The 20,699-nt window shown below is 44.8% G+C and overlaps 1 protein-coding gene across 1 annotated transcript in view; it reads left to right on the top strand.

The window, feature by feature from the left end:
• The first annotated feature begins 565 nt into the window (after positions 1 to 565).
• Positions 566 to 20,699, top strand: part of CARHSP1 (calcium regulated heat stable protein 1) — a 55,476-nt gene continuing 35,342 nt past the window's right edge. Inside the window, exon 1 of the mRNA XM_054041968.1 lies at positions 566 to 688. The gene's annotated coding sequence lies outside the window, so the exon portion shown is untranslated. The remainder of the gene's footprint in view (positions 689 to 20,699) is intronic.

Raw genomic sequence — 20,699 nt, 5'->3', positions numbered from 1 at the left:
GCATTGTTAATTTTTATCCATTTAAATTTCCACAATTGCGGGAAATTATGGGTGGGGGGCAGGACAGAGGGCTCAGCCAATCGGGAGCTCTCAGCCAATAATTAGTTAATGACAGTAGACCCTGCCATTCAAAAAAATGAAAGCTTTGTACCTGGGAAAACGCAAAGTGTCAGAAAACACAGTGTAAATACCCCTCAATCAAACTCTAGTAAGTTCTCCAGCATTTTTCTTCCTTTGCCTGGCTGTAAATGTTGATGATCCCTGATGGAAATATTTTTTCATGGGACTTGGGGGATGTACAGTAAAATCCACATTTACTGAGAAAAATCGAGTCCTTCCAAGCCTTACCCATTGTGCATGCAACCCCCAGCGCTGGCCCCCTTCCCTGGCACACCCCCCACCCCCCCGCATCTCCGCTCCCCCTACCCTGCTGCATGCCCTGTGCGTGCCCCCAGCCCCGCCCCTCCACAGTCCCTGTCCCCCTGTTGGGGGCCCCAGCTCCTCCGCGCTGAGCCCTGTCCCCGCCCCGTGCGATTGTCTCCAGCTAGGGGGTGGCTCCCGCTTTCAGCCCTGCCCACCTCACGCCGCTTGGCCCCTGGAGTTACAGAAGGTGCAGCGGCGGGAGCCTGGTGCACAGCGAGACACGGGGGGGGAGAGAGAGAGAGAGAGAGAGAAGTTTCCGCGGAAGGTGAGTGAGCCGGTTGCACACGGACTGCAGCCACATGCAGCGGGCGGGAGGGTGGAGGGGGCGCAAACATGCTGTGCCACCAAAGCAACTTGCACGGAAGACGGGGGAGCCTGGCCGCGAAGGGACAGCCACATGCACGGGGCACAAGCATGCAGATTGTTGCAAGTCACGCGACATGCACCTGGAGCCCGGGGAGGGGGGAAGCAGGCAGAGTTCATGTTGCTGTGGTTGCCCGGTACTGGGGTGGGGCAGGGTTTGCTACAGATTGTAGCTGGCTGTCAAGCGAAGCCATGCTCGAGGGGCCGGGGAGGCTGTGCAACCAGTGTGCGCTAGCCAGAGTGAGACATCCGGTTGTAACAATGGGCTGGGGTTGCTTTGCAAGTAACTCTAAAGTAGAGAGCAGAGCTCGGGGAACTCTCCGGTTCTCCCCTTTTACTTTGCATCCCCCCATTCGCTGGGCGCACTCCAGAGGCTGCCCCGGATAGCCTCCGTTTTGCCTCGTTTGCTGCTCCGGACGAGCCCGAAGTGAAGTGCGTGTTGAGCGGGGAGGCTCAGTAAACAGAGAGCCTGGGAGGGGACTGTGCACTCCTCGCCCAATGGCTGAAAGAAGAGATCTGGCTGTGTGTGGTTAGGTTGGGAGCCAAGTAGTGGAGCCACCTCACGCTTTCTCTTTGGGTGATGGCTGATGCTCTTGCATGTAGAATCAGCTCGATGGAGCAAATCCTTTCTCTCTTCCCTCCGACCCCCCTTTCCCTCCACCCTGCTCCATTCACTTCTGAATGGTGCCTTTTACATGACTGCCACGAACGCAGACTACCCAAATCCCGTGGCATACAACTGATTTTTGCATCTTCAGACCTGCCAGCATTTGAAAGCTATCAATAAGGACATTTGGGGAAGAAAAATGGAGACCTCCTTTTAACTGCTGAAATTCATTGGAGCGGGAGGGCAAATGACAGATCTTTTGCTTAGTAGAGGCTGTCCCTGCTAAACGGGGGCAGTTAATATAGAAGTTTTGAAAAGGTCCTTTCATTTCAGTTTTGTGAGTGTACTGTTGTAGATTTGTACTTATACAGGTTCTATAATTAGCATATTTGGTGACTGGACTTTTAAGTGCCTCCTGGAAAAAAAAATAGGTTTGGGTCTGGACTCACTCCTAACACTCACTGAAGGTGAATCACACTGAGGTTTCATCATCTCTCTCATTCCACTGAATTTATTTTAACAAGAAGGAATTCATCTTAAGACCAGTGTTTGCTCTGTAAACCTTTTTGGAATTCACATTTTTTCACTTGCAGACTTTGAATATATAATTATTCCACGCAAAGGAAAAAATTTTCTGCAGTAAACATAAATTTAGGCAATGCATGAGAAAGAAGAGCCCAGAAGACAAGCTTTTCCTGTAGGAAGGAAAAAAACAACAGCCCTTCTTACATTATTCTGGACTTTGTAGGATAGACACAAAAAAAACAATAAAGTGCACAAAATCTTTTATGTTGTCTTTTTACAGGGACAGTTGCACATTTCAAATTATAACAATATTTCTTGTATTAATTAGCACCTCAGATTATTAAAGCTGGGAAAAAAACTAAGTCTAATTTACTGTGTCTTTTATGCTGTCCATTCACACTTTGCATAGCTCTCAACAGTGGAAACAGACCAAGTGCACCAAGTTTTACTTTTGGGTTCCGTTGCTGCAAAATATGTGTTGCAAATACTACTGGGAGTGGATGTCAGTTTGTTTTTTTCCCCTGCAGTGTTTCTGTAGGGATTTACAAAACTAATGCTAAGGAATGTTGTTTACAAAACTTTATTTGGGGGCAGGTGTGATCTCTTTAAAAAGATAGGGTGAACAGTTGTGTTTAAACCGAGACTGTTTGAAATGATACTCTGGACACTTGTTGTTTGTGAAGTTGATTTTTTTACTGTCTGTTTTAGCTTAAATCATCTCTCTTATTTTTATATTCTTCCATTTGGCAGATATAAATATTTATCTTTCTCCAGCCTTTTATTAATAATGGCGGTTGGCTCACTATAGGTCTGAATTAAGTCTGATTCCTGTGTAGCTGCTGTGATGGTAGCATTGAAATATGCCATGAAGCACTCAGATTTGAATCAGAGGATTTACCTGCTGGCTCTTATTTTTCATCCTAGCAAAGTGCTATATCACCTTGGCCAAATACTGTATAAAATTTGGTTGCCCAGATGAATTTTGGCTTGTAGTATTTATTAATTAATTTATGCTAGCACCACGAGGCCCTGATCAAGATCGTGGCCTCATTTGTTCTAGGAGTTGTACAAGTGTGGAAGTAGACATGGTCTCTGCATTTACAAGCTTACAGTCAGAAATATGTTTGAAGGTATACTGTAGGACAAAAAGAATCTGAAAGTTCAAATGTACTCAGAGCCTCCAATACCTATTGAAGTCAACGGGAGTCTTTCCATTGACTTGCAGGGGTTCTCAGAACAAATTTTTTGGTGGCCTCAGAGTGCGGCCACCAACTCTTGCTGGTGGCCGCACTGACACTTTTCCCCTAAAATACTTAATTAACTTTAGGAAAAACAAATAAATATGCATGTATACACATCCAGATCATTGCAGTTTATTTATGTAGGGTTTTTTTGCGGACTCAGTAATTAAAATAATGCTGTGAAAATTGATATTTGTAGGTTTGTTAATATCACTTTTCACAGCAAGTCCTGGCAAGTTAAGACCTGGACGGAGGGGTCAGGGGTGAGACAGCGGAGGCCAGGGAGGATGGATGGAGGAGTGGAGGGTGAGGCAGCAGAGGCCAGGGGTGATGGATGGGGGGCCCCGACACCGTGTAGTCGGAGGAAGGGGTTGGTTCTTGGGGCTGGGGGTCGGCGCCCTGGGCCAGAACCCATGGGAGCCCAGGGTCTGCACCCACAGCTGGATGGCCAGGGACCGGCGCCCAGGGCCGGGGATCAGCACCTACTGCTACGCAACTGACGGTCAGCACCCAGAGCCAGCACCTGCTGCTGTGCTACTGAGGCCGGGGGTTGGCACCTAGGGTTGGCACTTGGGGTCCGCACCCACTGCTGCACAGCCGGGGCTAGGAGTCAGTGTCCGGGGCCAGCACCCGCCGGAGCCTGCTGCTGCGCGACCAGGACTGGAGGTCGCCGTTCAGGGCTAGCACCTGCCGGAGCCTGGCATTGGTGCCTGCTGCTGCGTGACTTGGGCTGGGGATCTGCACCTGGGGCTGGGGATCGGCACCCATGGCCAGCACTTGCCGTAACCCAGGGTTGACATCCAGGAGCAGTGCCCAAGATCAATGGCCACAGCTGGGGGTTGGAGTGCACGGCCAGGGCTAGGGGTTGGCATCCGGAGCCAGCAACCGCCGGAGCCCAAGGCCAGCACTGGGGGTCTGAACCCAGGGCCAGCAGCTGCTGGAGCTCAGGGTCGGCTCCTGGGACCAGCACCTGGGGTCAGTGACTAGGGCTGGGGGTCGGAGCACACGGATGGGGGTCAGCGCCTGGGGCCAGCGGCCGCTGGCGGAATTGGGGATCAGCACCATGCAGCCAGAGCCAGGGATCAGAGCCCGCCCCCGCATGGCAGGGGTTGGCGTTTGAAGCCCATGGCTGGAGCCTAGTCTGCAGCCAGGCTCCCTAAGTCCCCGCCGTCCAACCACCCCAGGGCTGAAGTCCGAGCCCCACTAAGTCCCCCCTGTTCTCCCTCAGGTAGAGAACTCACCTTGCTCCTTCAGTGTTGTGCCCCATCAGTCTTCGCAAAGAGGCGCATTGAGGAGCAACAGGAGGAGGATAGGCTGATGCTTTGCCCCCGCCCCCCATCACCACCCAGGAAGCTGTCGTGGTTGCAGGGGAGCCCCCTGGTGGCCGCATTTGAAAAACGGTGCTTTAGTGGGCTTTGGATCAGGGCCTTGTGTATAACACCAAAGATGGTAACCTGCTGTCAAACACCTATAGACAGGCATGTGTTTGAAAAAGATGATATCTCCCTTGCAGTCTGTACTAATTTCTGGGTACTTCAGTACTGGAAATTTGTAGATAATGTGGAAGAAGCTGGGGGAAGAGAAACTAGAATGATTAAAGACCTGGAGGGCTTGATTTCTGAGGGAAGATTAAAAGAACTAAACATGGATATATTGGTCAAATGGCCACTAACTTCTGTGAGTAGGGGGAAGTGAGAACATGGTAGTGTACAATATTTGGAAGTACTGTAGAAGCATCTCCCAGGAAAGAGGGAAATGTAATCATGATCGTCCAGTAGATTAAAGCTATGTATAATATAGCTTGGTAAGGGATTTGGGGGGGTTCTTCATGATGAAAGATGCTACATATGTAGCATGATCATCGGTGAAATTACATCTTAAATACCAGGAATAATCTCCTGACAGATAGCTAGATTGATTACTGTGGAATAGTCTTTGAAGGAAAGAGGTGGAAGCCCTTTTTAAGACTGGGGAAATCCCGTAGAGAAGAACTTTCAGAGGGAGCTAATGGGTTTTTACTGTGGAAATCTAGCTCTGTAGATATTTTGGATTTCAGTCAGGAAAGCTGAGGATTAATCCAGGATCTGCCACTCATCAAAAAGATGCTTGCTTGAAACTCAGTGGGGGACTGGATCTGAATGGGGGGCCAGCATTCGTCAGCTTTTCACTTATTATATATCCAGGAAAAGACTTCTAGCAAGAAGACTGGCTACTGTCCGCCCATGAGGTTGGAACAGCGGGTGTTGGGCTGCACAGCTGTGTGCAGACCATGTCCAATTGATCTGTTAGCCACCAGAAAGTGCAGGAAGTTGATAAGTTTGTGTAAGAAAAAGGAAACAAACTAGTAGTGTGTTCTTCTAGAAGGTGATAGGTTTTAAAAAAAAAAGTAAACTGTTTACTTCTCCCGCCGGTCTGTTGTGTAGAGTAAAAGGACAATCAAATACTCTATAGAGAAATGGAGGATAGATAATGGTGATTTGGTATAGAATCGTAGAACCATAGGGTTAGATGGGACTACAAGGGTCATCTAGTCTCACCCCCTGCCAAGATGCAGGATTTGTTGTGTCTAAACCATCCAAGATAGCTATCCTGCCTCCTTTTGAAAACCTCCAGTGAAGGAGCTTCCAGGACTTCCCTAGGCAGTTTGTTCCATTTTCCTACCGTTCTTACAGTTCGGGAGTTTTTCCTGAGATTTAATCTAAATCTGCTATGCTGTAGTTTGAACCCATTGCCTCTTGTCCTGCACTCTGTGGCAAGAGAGAACAGTTTTTCTCTATGCCTGATTAGTCACTCTCAAACTGCACTAGTACAGCTAAAGAGAGAGTTCATCCAAGTAATTACCATCTCTTCTGTTTCAGTGCAGGAAAAGACGGTTTCCTAAAAAGATTCTAAAGAGTTGTTTTGTTTTGTATTGCCTGCCTCTGTATAATACTGTCTTTTCATCATGTCCAGGGCAGCCCTCTGGGAAGACCAGTTATCTTCATTTCCTCGGACTTCTAAACTGTTCTCACTTCATTTATTTTTATTACTCTATGGCAGGATTGTCTCTTGAGGGTCACAGAGGATAATTCAAAGCTGAGGTTGATGCTGTAGTAGGTTTGAATTGTTTTCTGGTTCAGATCTGTAATTCCATTGCTTTAAGCTGACCTCTGCTAGCTGGGTAATGGATTTGTAATTTTCTCTCGATGCTCTTTTTCATTTTCATAATCTGTGTGTGCAGATTTGTGGTGTCTGATATCTGACTTATGCCACCAAGAATAACATTAAATGAGGCAAGAGAGACCCTTCACCCCATGGTTCTTGCTCAAACATTGTTGAGGCCTCACTACTTTTGCAGCATTAATTCGTACGGAATGATCTCTGCTTTATGTGAATGAGGAAGTATCCTGGCAGAAAGATTGTGACATGACTCTTCATAAACAAGCATACGCAGTATCACTTTAGAGGAAAACTTCACCCATTTTTCTCAGCTCAGTAGTATGAAAATTCACACATTAAGAAGCAATTCACTAGGGATGAAATTCATCCCAGAGCAGAGAGTAAGGCCGTATACTTTAAATGTGATCAGCAAAGTGTGTGTGTGTGTGTGTGTGAGAGAGAGAGAGAGAGACAGAGAGAGAGAATGTATGTGAGAAAATTGGTTTGTGCTCTCTTTGTCTCTTTGATGTATAAAGAAGGCCTGAAATGTGTTTTTTCCATATAGATGAAAATTATATGGAATATATAAAAATTATACTTGTCCCCTCCCCCCAGAAATGTGAGACATGTCAAATCTTATCTTCCCTGTTTTTGCTGTAGGGTTTATTGGTGACTCAGAGTGGGAGCTTTCTCAGAGCTTAACTGAAGGGGTAGGGTTTAAATAGCCTGAATAAAAATCACTTCCCATCTCAGTTAATCAAGGTTCACTTTAATGGTTTCTCTGATGTCATAATTTTACTAGTTCTTCATTCACCCATAGAGTCTTCCAGGAAAAACAGATCAGACAATACCTGAATTTCTAATGCAAAAAAACAAACAAACAGAAAAAACAAGCAGGGGACGAGATGTTGGGAGGTGGTAGTGGAGGTGGGGGAAACTTTCCCAGCCTCCTTCACACGTCACAAAGAAACAGAAGAGGCACAGACCCCATTTTCTGTTCCTTTGCAAATCATCAGTGATCCCTGCACTCAAGTGGGATGTTTAGGGCCATTGTGCTGCTTCTCCTGCATGGGGATGAATAAAAATGACTGTGGATAAACTGAAATAACAAATCCCTTTTAATAACAGTTGCCATTTCTGAATCTCTTGCTGGGAAGTGACACCAGCCATGTTAGAACACAGCATTAAGAGACTGTAATCCAGTTTCCAACCTGCGTTAACAATGTAACAGGCATAGGGGAATGGATGTTAAGATACGTTACATTAACCATTGTTTGGATTCTGCCCTTGTGGGGGAGAAAACATGCTGGCTGGGAGAAAGTGCACTGAAAATGTCTGCGTTTTACAGGGTTTCGAGGGCATGGTGTGCTTTCAAGCTGATCTGAGGTTGTATAGGCAGTCCCGCTAGATTGCTTAGTGAACTCCCCCCAAACACACACGTGTGCCGGACAGCATGACTGATTTAGGAACCGAGGCTCCTCCTTCAGAGTTGCATGGAACCCTTTGTGTGAGACAGGGGTAGGTGCTATGGGAGAGCAAGTTAACACTGCCGCTAGTGACACCAACTCCCATGTGGGTTTCCATTGGGAAAGATGCTGAATTCAGAGAGGAGCATATCACCTAGAGGATCTGATTTCCAGTCCTCCCAAACAGATGTGGAGAGACATCCATGGACCATGTTGGCTTGGCTCTGCTACTCAGATCCCTGTGTGTGCGTAGGGTGCTCTGCACTGGGCAGCAGAGGAGAGTAATAGAACCGTAAGTGTTCAATTTAAGACACTAAACATTATAAGAAGAACTAGAATAGTCTATTATGTTGGGCTTTGACATTGCTGGTTCACAAAAGACATCCCAGTGCAGACATGGCTGAGGCAATTAGGACTTTTAATTATCCACTAATGGCAGAAACAGCGGAGAGTGTAGTTTAGACAGAAGTCCGCCTTTCTTACCATAGTCCTCTAGCCCTGCTCTGTGTAGAAATGTGAGAGTCCCCTTTTCAAGACACCTCCATCAATAGAGAATTGAGGTCCAGGTGCCTTGTTATCAGAAGGTCCTGTCTGTAACTAAACTTGAACAAAAATGCCTCAGAGGGCATACTATGAATCCCCTGCTCCCCCGGTCAGCAGCAGTTACCTGCACAAGTTCTCCTGTTAACAACAAGTGCTCCGCGGTGAGAGGAAGAGGTTGGTAACCAGATCCAGTGTTTGCTCGTAAATTTCTCTTGATCGATGAACTTCTAGGTAGCTGGTCTGAAGAAAATGGAGGCATTTTTCCTTTAGAGGACGGCATGTGTTGAGTTGTGGAAATGTCTCCATCCCCTTTAACCCAAAGCCCGAGGTCTTGCAGTGCTTCCAGAACTGTTGTTTTTCTTCAGGCCTGTGTATTTTCTGACACTGCTGCAGTTTCAGATAACATCCAGACAAGGAGTGTATTGTGTCCAGGAAACATTAGAGCTTGACCTTCCAGTTTACTTTAAAGTTTACTTTTTTGTATGCTACTGTGTTCACCAGAACCCAAGCATTGGGCAGAGTGAATAAATCATGCTGCTGACAAAGCAAGTAATAAAGCAAAATGTTCTATCTAGATACTAATATAGGCCCTATCACCACAGTAGTTGGGCTCTTGCCTTCTTGGTAGTGGTGATAGGTGGTTTTCCTGGGCTGATGTGTACATGCATGGTTGGTTGTTTCAAAAAACTGCTTAGAGGCAGTTGCTGTGTTCTCAGGTACTTGATGGGAATGAAATAATCATCATATCTGAAGGCCATGTAAGAGTTGTAATCAACACTTAGAAATGTAACCTTGGCCGTTAGGCATTTTCTTTCCACAGATGCTTGTCCATGAAGCAGTTGCTGAAGTGTAAACAAATATGATTCAGCCTTTTCTGACCAAGAGCAGGATGACGATGCCAGTCAGCATAGGCACGGGAACTAGGAGCGTGGCGGGTGCTGCAGAAACCCCTGGTTTTATGTGGGATCCTGGCCACCGACCCAACGCCCAGGGTCCCGGTGCTGCTGGCCCCAGTCTCTGGGTTCTGCTCCTGGCCCCATGCCCGGAGTTCTGGCTGATGCCGGGCCTGCACCAGGGGGTCTCCTCCTGGCCCTGCACCTGGGGCTCTGCTCTGGGGAGAGGAGGCGCCAACAAGGGTAAGGGGGGTGCGAAGTAAAAAGTTTGGGGACCACTGGCTTTCAGCACCCTCATTGTAAAAAGTGTTTCAGCGCCACTGCCAGTCAGCACAGCTCAAAAAAGTATCCAGGCCTGTATGCCCTGCTAACAGCCAGCTAGTAAGATGGAATGTGATCTGCTTTGTAGGTTTTGACTTGAGAATGGTAAGTTACTTCTTATTTCAGATGGTACTTAGAGCAAATCTGTCAATAACGATTACGAAATACCGCACAAGGCCTTTCCAAAGTGCTTCCTCTAAATAGATAATGGTAGATGAAGGATTTTGTTGTACAAAGGAGGCATGAAATACTGGTTAAGTAGAAGACTCTCAAGTTGGAAGATGGGTTCTGTTCCTGGCTTTGCCATTGATTTGTGTGGAGAAAGTGTGTCTGAGAAGTGACCCTGAAAGTGACATTGTAGAGTTCCATGGTTACTCATTCTCATGACTTTGAAATAGTGCTGATGAAGAAAAAGAAGGGCAGCACAAGATTCGGTGTGGACTATAGATAATTAAATGAAGTTGTTTTTAAAGGATTCTTACCATTTTCCTGGTAGATATTGGCAAGTGGAAGTGGATCCAAGAGACAGGGAAAGGACCCCCCTTTTGTCTTAATGCCAGCCCTGGAAGTCACTATGGGTTTGCAAAGTTAAACCAAGCGTTTTCCATTCCCACATCATCATAACAAAAGTTCAATGCCCCCAGCCCCCTACACCCATTCTCAGTTGACCCCTAGGCACTAGCATAATAAACATAAATAATACTTATGCCCTTGTTGATGCCTGCTAGTTCCATTGCTTGTACTAGGTTTATACCAAATTGGTGTAACTTTTGGCCCTGAAATTGGAACTTAGTAAACAATTTTGTTGATGCAAAGAGGTAATAGAATCCAGATTTAACTTTTGGCCCTGAAATTGGAACTTAGTAAAGAATTTTGTTGATGCAAAGAGGTAATAGAATCCAGATTCACACCCATAGACGTTTGGCTCATAATAAAATTAAATTTGGTCACTATTTGACTCTGAGTCTAGCTGTATAACTGGTCTGCGGAGTAGAGGTGCTGGTTTTGCACTGTTGCTTTTCAGAGTAAAGCTACTCTAACCTTTCTGTGCCTCAGGCCATGTGTACATTATGGGCACGACAGTGGCACAGTTATTGCACTGGAGCTGTGCCACTGCAGTGCCATAGTGTAGATGTGTCCTACACAATGGAAGAAGTTTTTCCACCTTCTTGAGTCACAGTGGCTAGGTTGATGGCAGCATTCTTCTATCAACCTAGCTGTGCCTATGCCATGGGTGAGGTTGGCATACTGGGCTTCGGGTAAAATGGGAATAATAAATTACCCATAGGTATCATTTAAGGCTTAATTAATTAGTGTGTTAAAACAGTTTTGAGCCTCACTAGAAGGTACTGTAGAAGTCCAAGATATTCACTTGATATTACAAGATATTACACTTGTAATTACACTATTACACAGTGTGGGAAAACAGAATTTATATACTGAACCTACTTGTTGTAGTATTAATTATGCTATCAAGGCCTGGTTGGGAAGGGATCTAATTGGACAGAAGGTAAAGTGGCTACATTCTCTGTAATATAGGTAGTTGGTAATGTATACATTTGAAGAGGAAACAGTTTTGTGGCATTTGAATGTTAAATAGCGCTTGTCCTGTATATCTTAGTTAAATTAACTGAGAAGTTTTGCATGAGACTCTAAACATTTGATTTTGTATTATAGTTGATTAAGCCCTTACCTTGAAATGATGCATAAGTGCTTTTGTATATTACATTGGTCACTATTAGAAGTGTGACTGATGTTCTTGTTCAGAGCTTGAAAATCCAATTGAATCTAGTGCTTCTGGTCCTAAGGAAAATCTGAATGTGAATCTATGTGAGCAGATTTGAGCCTAAGGACAGTCAGCTCTGCTGCCTTTGCTGCTGCAGGGTGAAATTGACAAGATTTGGTTCAGTTTCACTTTGCTGTTGCTTTGCAAAGCCCTGGGTGTATCAACCTGAGCAGGGACTGGAGCTGGTCACAGGGAAGGAAGATTCAGAAGTAACAAGCACTTTCTGGCCCTTACAGCAAGATTACAAGAGAAAAATATACACCTTCAGTTGATGCAATTGTCCACTGGCACAGCAAAGAGAATAATCATTACTTCTCTCAGTCTGATTGGCAGCCAGTTTATTTTGAACCTGATCCCAATCTGTATCATACACATGGAGAGCAATGAGACAAGAATTGTGGCTTGACAGAAACTTTATATAACATGCTTTATATTTCCTAGCATTAGCATGTTGACAGCACTCTAGTTCCAAACAGGTGTTATGTCTCTCAAGTGCTGTACAAATGCCAGCTAATCCCCACAACACCACTGGGAAGTAGGTAGATATCAGCCCAGTTTTATAGATGGGGACACTGAGGCACAGAAGTGAAATGACTTACAGAGGCCAGATTCAGGATTACAATTCAGTAGTTTCTGGCTCCCTGTCCCAAACTTGATCTGCTAGTTTATGCTGTTCTCATTTAGGTTTAGTTTTTCAGTTTGTTTGTTTTGTGGCCTAACTTTGACTCTTTGAGTTTTTAATATGGTTCTGTTGTTGTGCTCTGATTGCTTGGCATTTGCTAAACTGTCAGGTGTTTGCCTACAGGTTAGGGTAAAATGCCTCTGGGGTTGCAGTAGCTAGAGTAAGAGTGTAGTACTTATACAATCCTATCATCATTGCTCAATAAATCTGCCTTTTTGCCATGTTTAATATAAAAATGACAGGGGGCCCTGAAGTAGTTTAAAAATTGAAATACATTAATCCTGCCACTCTCTCCTGACTAGTGCAACTGCTGATTTGGTTTAATAATTTTGTTTTTGGAAGTACAGATTCCCAGTCTTCAGTTCAATTGCTTAGGAGAGCTGTTCCATTATATATAAGGTACCTGCAGTAGTTTAAATCATTTAGCAGTCTAAAGTTCATTTAATCTGATTAATAGGGGATGAGTTTCCAGAGTGATACCTGAACCACGTCTGTCTCAGAGGGTTAAATTGGTGAGGATACTATGAGATTTCTTTTTTCTTGTCTGTCCTCATTTTTAGAAGTACTCCAGGAGAATCCCTCACAGGAGCTGGAGCAGAGGAAGCTAAGCCCTACTGTGCAAGGATGCAGTGCTGACTATCTCCTGCTACTGGAGGTCTTCTGTGGAGTGGTAGAGGGAGGAGCAGACCCTAAGCCATGTCTACACTACAGCCTATGTCGGCAAAACTTATGTCGCTCAGGGGTGTGATTTTCCATCCCCCTGAATGATATAAATTTCGCTGGCATAAATGATAGTATGCACAGCACTATGTCAGCTGGAGAGCTTCTCCGGCTGACATGGCTACCACCGCTTGTTGAGGTGGTGTTATGATGTTGACGGGAGAGCTCTCTCCCGTCGGCATAGAGCAACTACACAGGAGATCTTACAGTGGCGCCGCTGCATCGGTACAGCTGTGCCGCTGTAAGCTTGCTAGTGTAGACATGCGCTAATATACAAAACGGGAGAGATGCACAGAGATGGGGAGAAAAGCAGAGAAATGTAGCCATTAAATGGGCTGCTAGCGCTTCCCTATTAGAACTCAGGTATCTCCCCCCTCTCCCTGCTTTGAGAGTGTGTATGGAAAATCTGCTCCTTTTGTCTGATGCTAATGGAATTTCAATAAGCCTGAGAAGTTTGTCAGTTAGTGCAGGTTAAGTAGGTGTGTCATTATGTGGTGGGCTTTTTTTATTTGTTTTTTGGTCCGGGGAAAGACACTCAATTTTATGCATGTGGAGTATGGTTCTAATACTTTGTTGTGGTAGAATATCTACCATGGTCTTGAAAAGATTATTTAGGGACTAATCAATTTTCTGAGGGGTAGGGAGAGTTTGACAGATCAAAGGCATTGCTTCCACCTTCTTCCTTCCTCCCCAGAAATTGAGAATTCTACTCCCTCCTTCTTCTCTCCAGAAATTGAGAATTTGTCATTTACTAAGATTATAGATAATTGGATCTTTGTGACTCACTAATTGATACAGAAGTAGATTGGTAATGATGTCTCAGTCACAAATTTTAGATGGGTTGATTTTAGAGAGTCTGAATGTTGGATTAGACTCAGATTATTAGACTCAAATGTTTAGGTTGATTTATAGAATGACTCATATGATGAGAAGCTGAGATGACAGGTGCATTATAGCAGGGAGAAGTATAGAACAGAGAGGCAAAAGACTTTAGTAGTTTGTGGTTTCTTCACAGCACCAGTGAGGGGATCAAGTTATTTGTATAATGTGTAAGCAGCTGCTGGCATCGCACCATCGCACTTGTTTCTTGCTGGAACATTTGCAAGGAAAATGTCCTCATAGGATTAATCTTTCTGAATCTGTCTTTGACTAATCCAACAGGTATTTGTGCTGCATAAATACTTACAAATATAAACCTACACTTTTTAATATGATCTAATTTTTTTATTGAAGACCTTAGTTGGGGAGGAAAGTTATGGTATGTCTACACTTAGAGGAACTATACTGGCATGTAGGTGCAGTCTACATCTCCCTGAAAGATATTAGCTACGTCAATGGAAGCACTCTTCTGTTGTCATAGCTGCGTCTACACTGGGGGGTTATGGCGGCATAGCTACGTCAGTTGGGGTGTGGTTTTTTCACACCCCTGACTGACACAGCTATGTCGATATAACTCTTTTAAGTGTAGACCAATACTTAGTCATGTTTTAATTAGTCCTGATACGTCTGTAACCACTTACACCTGACACTAGTGGTAAATGTAATTGGAAGGACCCAGAATTTCAAGTGGTTTGGGAAGTTTGGCACTCGGTAACTTAATAAAACTGTATTTTGGAGCGCTGAGAGAAGCCATCAATCCAGCGCTGTTCTGAATTGAATCTCCCGACCTTCATGTCTGGGAGCCTTGAGTGTAAGACTTCTGCAATGTTCAGTGTGCATGTGTTAGCAGTAGTAATTGAGAGGGCTGGAGAGAGGAAAATGTGAACTGATACTGGGCCCCAGTCCTGCAACTGAAACCATTTGGACAGCCCCCTGCACTCCTTGTGGAGCCCTGTTGACTTCCTTATGGTTTTATATGGGCATAGGAATCTGTCCACATGTTTTGAGTTGGAGTCTTAGTTTGTACCGTATGCTTGTGTACTGCAAAAGTAGGAGCTCCAAAATGGAGCTACAGTAACTCCTCACTTAACGTTGTAGTTATGTTCCTGAAAAATGTGACTTTAAGTGAAATGATGTTAAGCGAATCCACTTTCCCCCTAAGAATGAATGTAAATGGGGGGGTTAGGCTCCAGGGAATTTTTTTTTTTGCCATACAGTACAGTACAGTACAAAGTACAGTACAATACTATAGTTGGGAGGTGCCCCTGCCTTACCCCACACAGGCATAGCCCACTGGCATTGGAGACAATGAGGCAGGCAAGGAGGCTGAAGATGCTGTGGGCTAGGAGAAGAACGTTGCACAGCAGCAGTGGCAGCTTCCCCTACTCTGCAAGCACCAGGGGCGGGGGACTCAACCCTCGGCCTGCCCATGCCACTCCTTCCCCCAAGCCCCACCCTTAACCCGCCTCTTCTTCCCCTCCCTTTACTCCGCACGCCACGTCCTCGCTCCTCCCCCCTCCCTCCCCTGCCTCCTGCCCGCGGCGCTGTGGGGGGGACGTAGGGGAGCTGATAAGGGGGCTGCCAGCTGTGGATAAAGCAGGCAGCCAAACGATGTTATAGCGAAGCATTGCACAACTTTAAATGGAGCATGTTCTGTAATTGAGCAGGGACATAAGATCGAAACAACGTTAAACGAGAGGACGTTAAGTGGGGAGTTACTGTATATCCATAGCCTTCAGAGATTAGTCTGCCATGCTCTAGTTTCTAACAGTTGTGCTTGTGAATCCTGAATTTCTGCTGATTTAGCATTGTTCAGAACTTGATGATAGAACTGGCTGTTTGTTTTATGCTAACTTGCCTACGTGATAATATGTAATGAAGAAACTAACTAGGAATTCCATATAGAAGTAATTTGTTAGAGGTGCCCTGCAAAGGATTAAAAAAATTATTGGACTTGAGTCCCTTTTCCACCAAGTCAGTTCGTAACTCTGGTGTTTGTAACTCTGAGGTTCTACTGTAGGTAATTGACACTTGCAGTTTCTATAGAAAAAGCTCAGTCCTGTTTAAATATATATTTTTAGTTGTATTTTATTTTATTTTCTGTGGTGGAAAGAGGGAGTGCCTAAGGTAAATTTTTAAAAGCACCTCAGTTCATCTTCAAAAATGGGATGTTGGAAGCAATATAAACTAAACTGAAAAAAAGCTTCTCTAATTCCAGAATAAGAGAGTCCACATGTGGCGTCATCCTGGTATAGCTACAGCTTTGTAGTTATACTGGCATAGTTATGTGGGTACATTTCCTCATGTACACAAGTCCTAAATCACTTAGGCACTTTTGAAAAATGTCACCTTTAGAGTCTGGGAAAGGCTTTTTCAGTAGAAATTAAATAAATCCTGGAACTGCATGCGTCGTTATTATTTGAAGTCGATGCTCTGCCCACATGCACACAGTTGCAGAAATGGGGCCTGAAATTTGTAACAGAACAGGATAGGAACCAAAACTCATGCGCTACTCTGCCTACAGAACAGTTGCAGTGAAGGCGCAAGTAATAGCAAATTCAGGTTGTTCAGCTTAATCCCTTTCCATCCGTAGACCAGTTGGGAGGTAGATAAACTCATTGTGACTGAAGTCTATCAGTAAAGAGGGCATAACAAGTATTACGTATTGCCTCTGTGCTTCAAGAACAAGCATAATAATCAATAATAATGGATAATAATGAATGGATGTGGGGGGCATGAGCATTCTTTGCCATGGGCCATAAAACATTGATTATGGAAGATTGATTAGGGAACATTGTTTAGGGAACATTGATTACACATGCTGACCCACATGCTTCAAGGTAACTTGTAGACAGGCTAAATCTTTAGAAACACTTGTTATTACCCAGGAGTGTTATCTAGTGGTAAGGTGTGTGGCTTTTTCTGTCTCTTATTTTTTTTTTAACCTCTAGGTGAAAGCCCCCCTCACGCCTAACATGTGCGTGTTAATTACATGAGGAAATTCATTCTTCTTTACATATACGAAACTGGACCTCCCCTTCCCCGCACCTTCCTGCTCTGGCCTGCCTAGTAGCATCCTGGCACCTTTTCCTTCCCTTGCCCTCATTCAGTGTCCCTGCCCCTCCATTTTTCCTCCCTTCCCACCCCCCAATTCTTTCCCCATTGTGAACTCCCTTCTCCCTCCCGTGTTTCCTTGATCCACATGGTCTCTCCCTCCTCTCCACAGTTCCCCTACACTTTCCTCATGTTCTGCCTGGGCCTCGTATGGGGACAGGTTTAGCTGAGGGCAGTGGACCTCATTCCCACTGGGAACAATAAGGGATGTCAGCCATCTTTACTAGGAGCAGCCTCACTTCTACCTGAAAAGGCTGTGGAGAAGTGGCAGTCGCCTTGGCTGAGGGCAATATATGGCTTCTGTTCCATTGAGAGCAATGGGACATAGTAGCCATTTTAAGCAAGGGGGAGAGGGGAACGTGAGGAAAGCTCCTGCTTTCTGCTGGCTGGACCTGAGTACAGCGTAGACACCCAGAACCAGGAAAAATGTAATAGTGTGAAAGTTGGCAACTCTGGAACTGGGGTCTGGTACTGGGACCCCTGGGTTCTGTTCCCAACTGTGGGAGGAGAGCAGTTAGAACAAGGGCTGGGCGGTGGAGCGTCTGGGGTCTATTCCCAGGCCAGCTGCTGTTCCGGTGCAACTGGTGGCCTTCTAGCTGGGTGCTGGGAAATGCCAGGCTGTAACATGGCCGTATTGCCGCAGAAACCAGCAGGCCGATCTTGCTGGGGCAAGTGCCTCCTAAGCAGGGCTGGGTGCCCTCCTCCACTCCCATTGGCTTCACTGAGTCAAGGGTGCTTAGCCACAAGGCAGAGTCGGGTCCCAAGGAGTGCAGGTCCTGAAGGGAAGTGTCCTTTACAGGCTTACTTGACTGTCCTGATGTTCATAGGACGATGAGCCATAACTCGGGTCGGGGGTGGAGGAAAGATTGAGAGTGGGGAATAAAGTGGGACAGCATTATAAGTTGCACACAAACTTGTATTAGTTTAATGAAAGATATAGATGATTCAGTTAACCATTGCAAGTTAGTATGTAGATGTTCTTATTTCATGTTAAGGTTTAGCTTAATTCTGTAAAACAAACAAAAATATTATGTTAAAACAAACCACTGAATTTGAAAGTAGTGTGCCCATACTAGGGGCTTGTACCAATTTAAAGCAGTTTATAAATTTATCTTGTTAATTCATTTCTCAATCCATGTAAACAAGGCCGTAATCAGTTTCTAAACCAATTTAGTTAAATCTGAACAACTTTTGTGTGTAGACAAGTCCGTAGTTTTAAGATTCAGGCAAACTGAGCAAATCTGCGTGAAATATGATAGTTTAGATATTCAGATCACTTGGAGAGGGTCTTCAGGGTAGAGGGAGACACTGTCCTCTTCATAGTGTGGTTTTAGATTTGAGCCTGGAGGACAAGCCCCCGTACCAATTTACCTGTGGCAGCCTGCACCTAGCTCACTTTTTTCTGTTTGTTTAAAAGCATCATTGCAAGGTTCCTGATTGATTCCCTTCCGCTAAGCCAGTGGAAGCAAGAAACTGCAGCAACAGTGGTGGATATCATATTACCCAGAAGAGAGAGACTTGCCTTTTTTATTTTTAATAGGCGTGTCTACAGGATATTATTGTATAATGTTCTGTACCCTCTATAAACCATTGAAATAATACGCATGCTGTCTGATACACATCTCTCTTCCATTCTCCCCCTTAAATCTTATATTGCTTAAATGGTATCCTGTGGTGTTTACATTATCAATAGAATATACTGACCTGAAAAAATGCCCCCTAATTTATGAATGCACCTTGTAGATTGTGTTTATGCCTGATACAACCTTCCTGTAGACAGCTCCTTGCTATGTAGTGGCTGCTTTGTTCTGCTACATTCAAAATCTCCATAGAAGGTTTTAGCTAAAACAAGGTTAACTACATTCTTAAGCAAAGATTTTCTAAGAGTTTGCCTTGCACGTAATGTATCTGCCTACTTTAGAATTAGGTTTCAAATGTACCTGGGGCGTAGTCTGGCAATGCCAAAGTCTTTGTTAACATACTGCATGATTATAACAAATGGGCTAAATGCAAATGGTCTCTTTTCCCATTGCTTGTTTAATTAGACATGAGAGCATGACTTCTGTGTCATAGTGCTCTGTATGTTTTGTAAAATCATTAGCATGTCAAAAGCACAGTGCAACCGCTCTGGACTTTAGTGTTAATTGACGCATCTGCAGGAGTCTTGGAAAGTTTACTCATATGCAAACTAGTATATTACTATAGGGGAAACTTTTGGACAAGCTATTTCACAATTTTTGTTTTGTAAGTACTTGACTTTGCTGTGGTTTGGGAATAGGAGCTCAGTGCTCTCAAAGGATGAGGACTTTGAATGCACCAAAGCTTTGAATGTGCATCTGGCATGTCAGAATACAGTTGAAGGCTGGAGAAACCTGCTTGGCTGGTTGCCTTGGGTGAGTAGAAATTTTGCATGTGTTGAATGGGATAAGAGTCTTCCAAGGGATTGACACCACATGTGGGGGCAGAGCAGTTTCTCCAGGAGAGGAGCGTGAGAGAGCAGAGTCTCCTAAGTGATCCCTCTTGGCGGATGGGAGCGGGGAGCAGAGGACAGAGAAAGGTATTGGGGAGAGTCAGTTTCATCAATACTAGTCATTTTCTCCCTTGTTGAAAACACCCTTGTGAACACCAACAGAAGAACAGGAAAACCCTTGAAAAAAGATTTTTAAAAGGAAATAAATTCAGGACATATCATCTATCAGAAACTCGGGTTTTAAAAAATCAGTCAACTTCACAAATGTGGTGTTGACAGTGTCCCTTTAAATCTAATCTCATGCCACAGGATACCAGGCTTTATACAGAATAGCTAAGCAGGCCTGTTTGTGCCCGTGCACAAGCATTCAGTACTGTATCCTCTCAGGGACCACTTTCATGCACACTATTGCCTTCTGTCCAGCTAGTGTTGTACCCCAGCTAAAAACATTTACAGAGAGCCCAGGTCTCTTCTTCATGCTCTGATGTTATTGCACATGGAGACATTGGAATATACCCAATTGAGTGTTCAAATGATAATCCCTTTGAAACTGTATGGACTGGATGTAGATGCTACTGTGTTTTGTGTGTGAAAGAGAAACTATTCATAAGGAGCTGGTCTACCTTGGGAGCTTCCATCGGCCTAGCTATGTCTCTCAGGGGTGTGAAAAATCCACACCCCTGAGAGATGTAGCTATGCCAACCTAACCCCTGGTGCAGACAGTGCTAGATCTCGAATTCTTACGTCGACCTACCTACTGCCTCTCAGGGAGGTGGATTACGTATGCCAATGGGAGACCCCCTCCTGTCAGTGTAGGTGGTATCTACACCAGTGGTTCCCAGACTTCAACAACCCGCGAACCCCTTTCACTAAAATGTCAAGTCTCATGAACCCCCTCCTAAAAATGAATATTTCCAGGGATTTTCTCATCATAAATTATAAAAGCAGTGATCTTGGAAATACAAAATTTGTTTTTATGACATGCTTATTACACACTATTTATTAATAATTGTTTATCATCACAGTATTTTTATTACATTATGAAAACAGTAACACTCTTCCAGGATCTCACTTTTGTAGCTTGTATCACTTTTGATTAAGCCTGTTATAAGACAAGGCTCCTATCAGAGACGCCAGTAGAAAAAAGAGGTGCGGGGGCAAAGCCCCCACACACCCTGGAGTCTGGGGGGAGCACTGCTGGAAAAGTGGGGGGGCCCGTGAGGGCTGCCGGAAAAAAAGGGGAGGGACTCGCGGGGGGGCGCCGACACGGGGGCGGCACGTGACCCTCCTACTGGTGCCTCTGGCTCCTATGTTTCATCAAGGAGTATCAGATGTGAAACGGTAGGAAGGTATTTAAGAAGCCAACTCAAAGAGTTCCTCCTACACAAGTATTCAGGTCTTGAGCAGTCCAGGCAAACAATGCACGTTACAACAAAGCTTAAACTTGTTCTTCATAGTAATTTAAAAACAACACTAGCAGCTATAACGATGCTGCCCCTGGCAGGACACAACTGAGAGTATCAATTCA

Source organism: Malaclemys terrapin, chromosome 10, assembly GCF_027887155.1.
Source record: "Malaclemys terrapin pileata isolate rMalTer1 chromosome 10, rMalTer1.hap1, whole genome shotgun sequence".
NCBI lineage: Eukaryota > Metazoa > Chordata > Testudines > Emydidae > Malaclemys > Malaclemys terrapin.
This window is presented reverse-complemented; position numbering and strand designations above follow the sequence as displayed.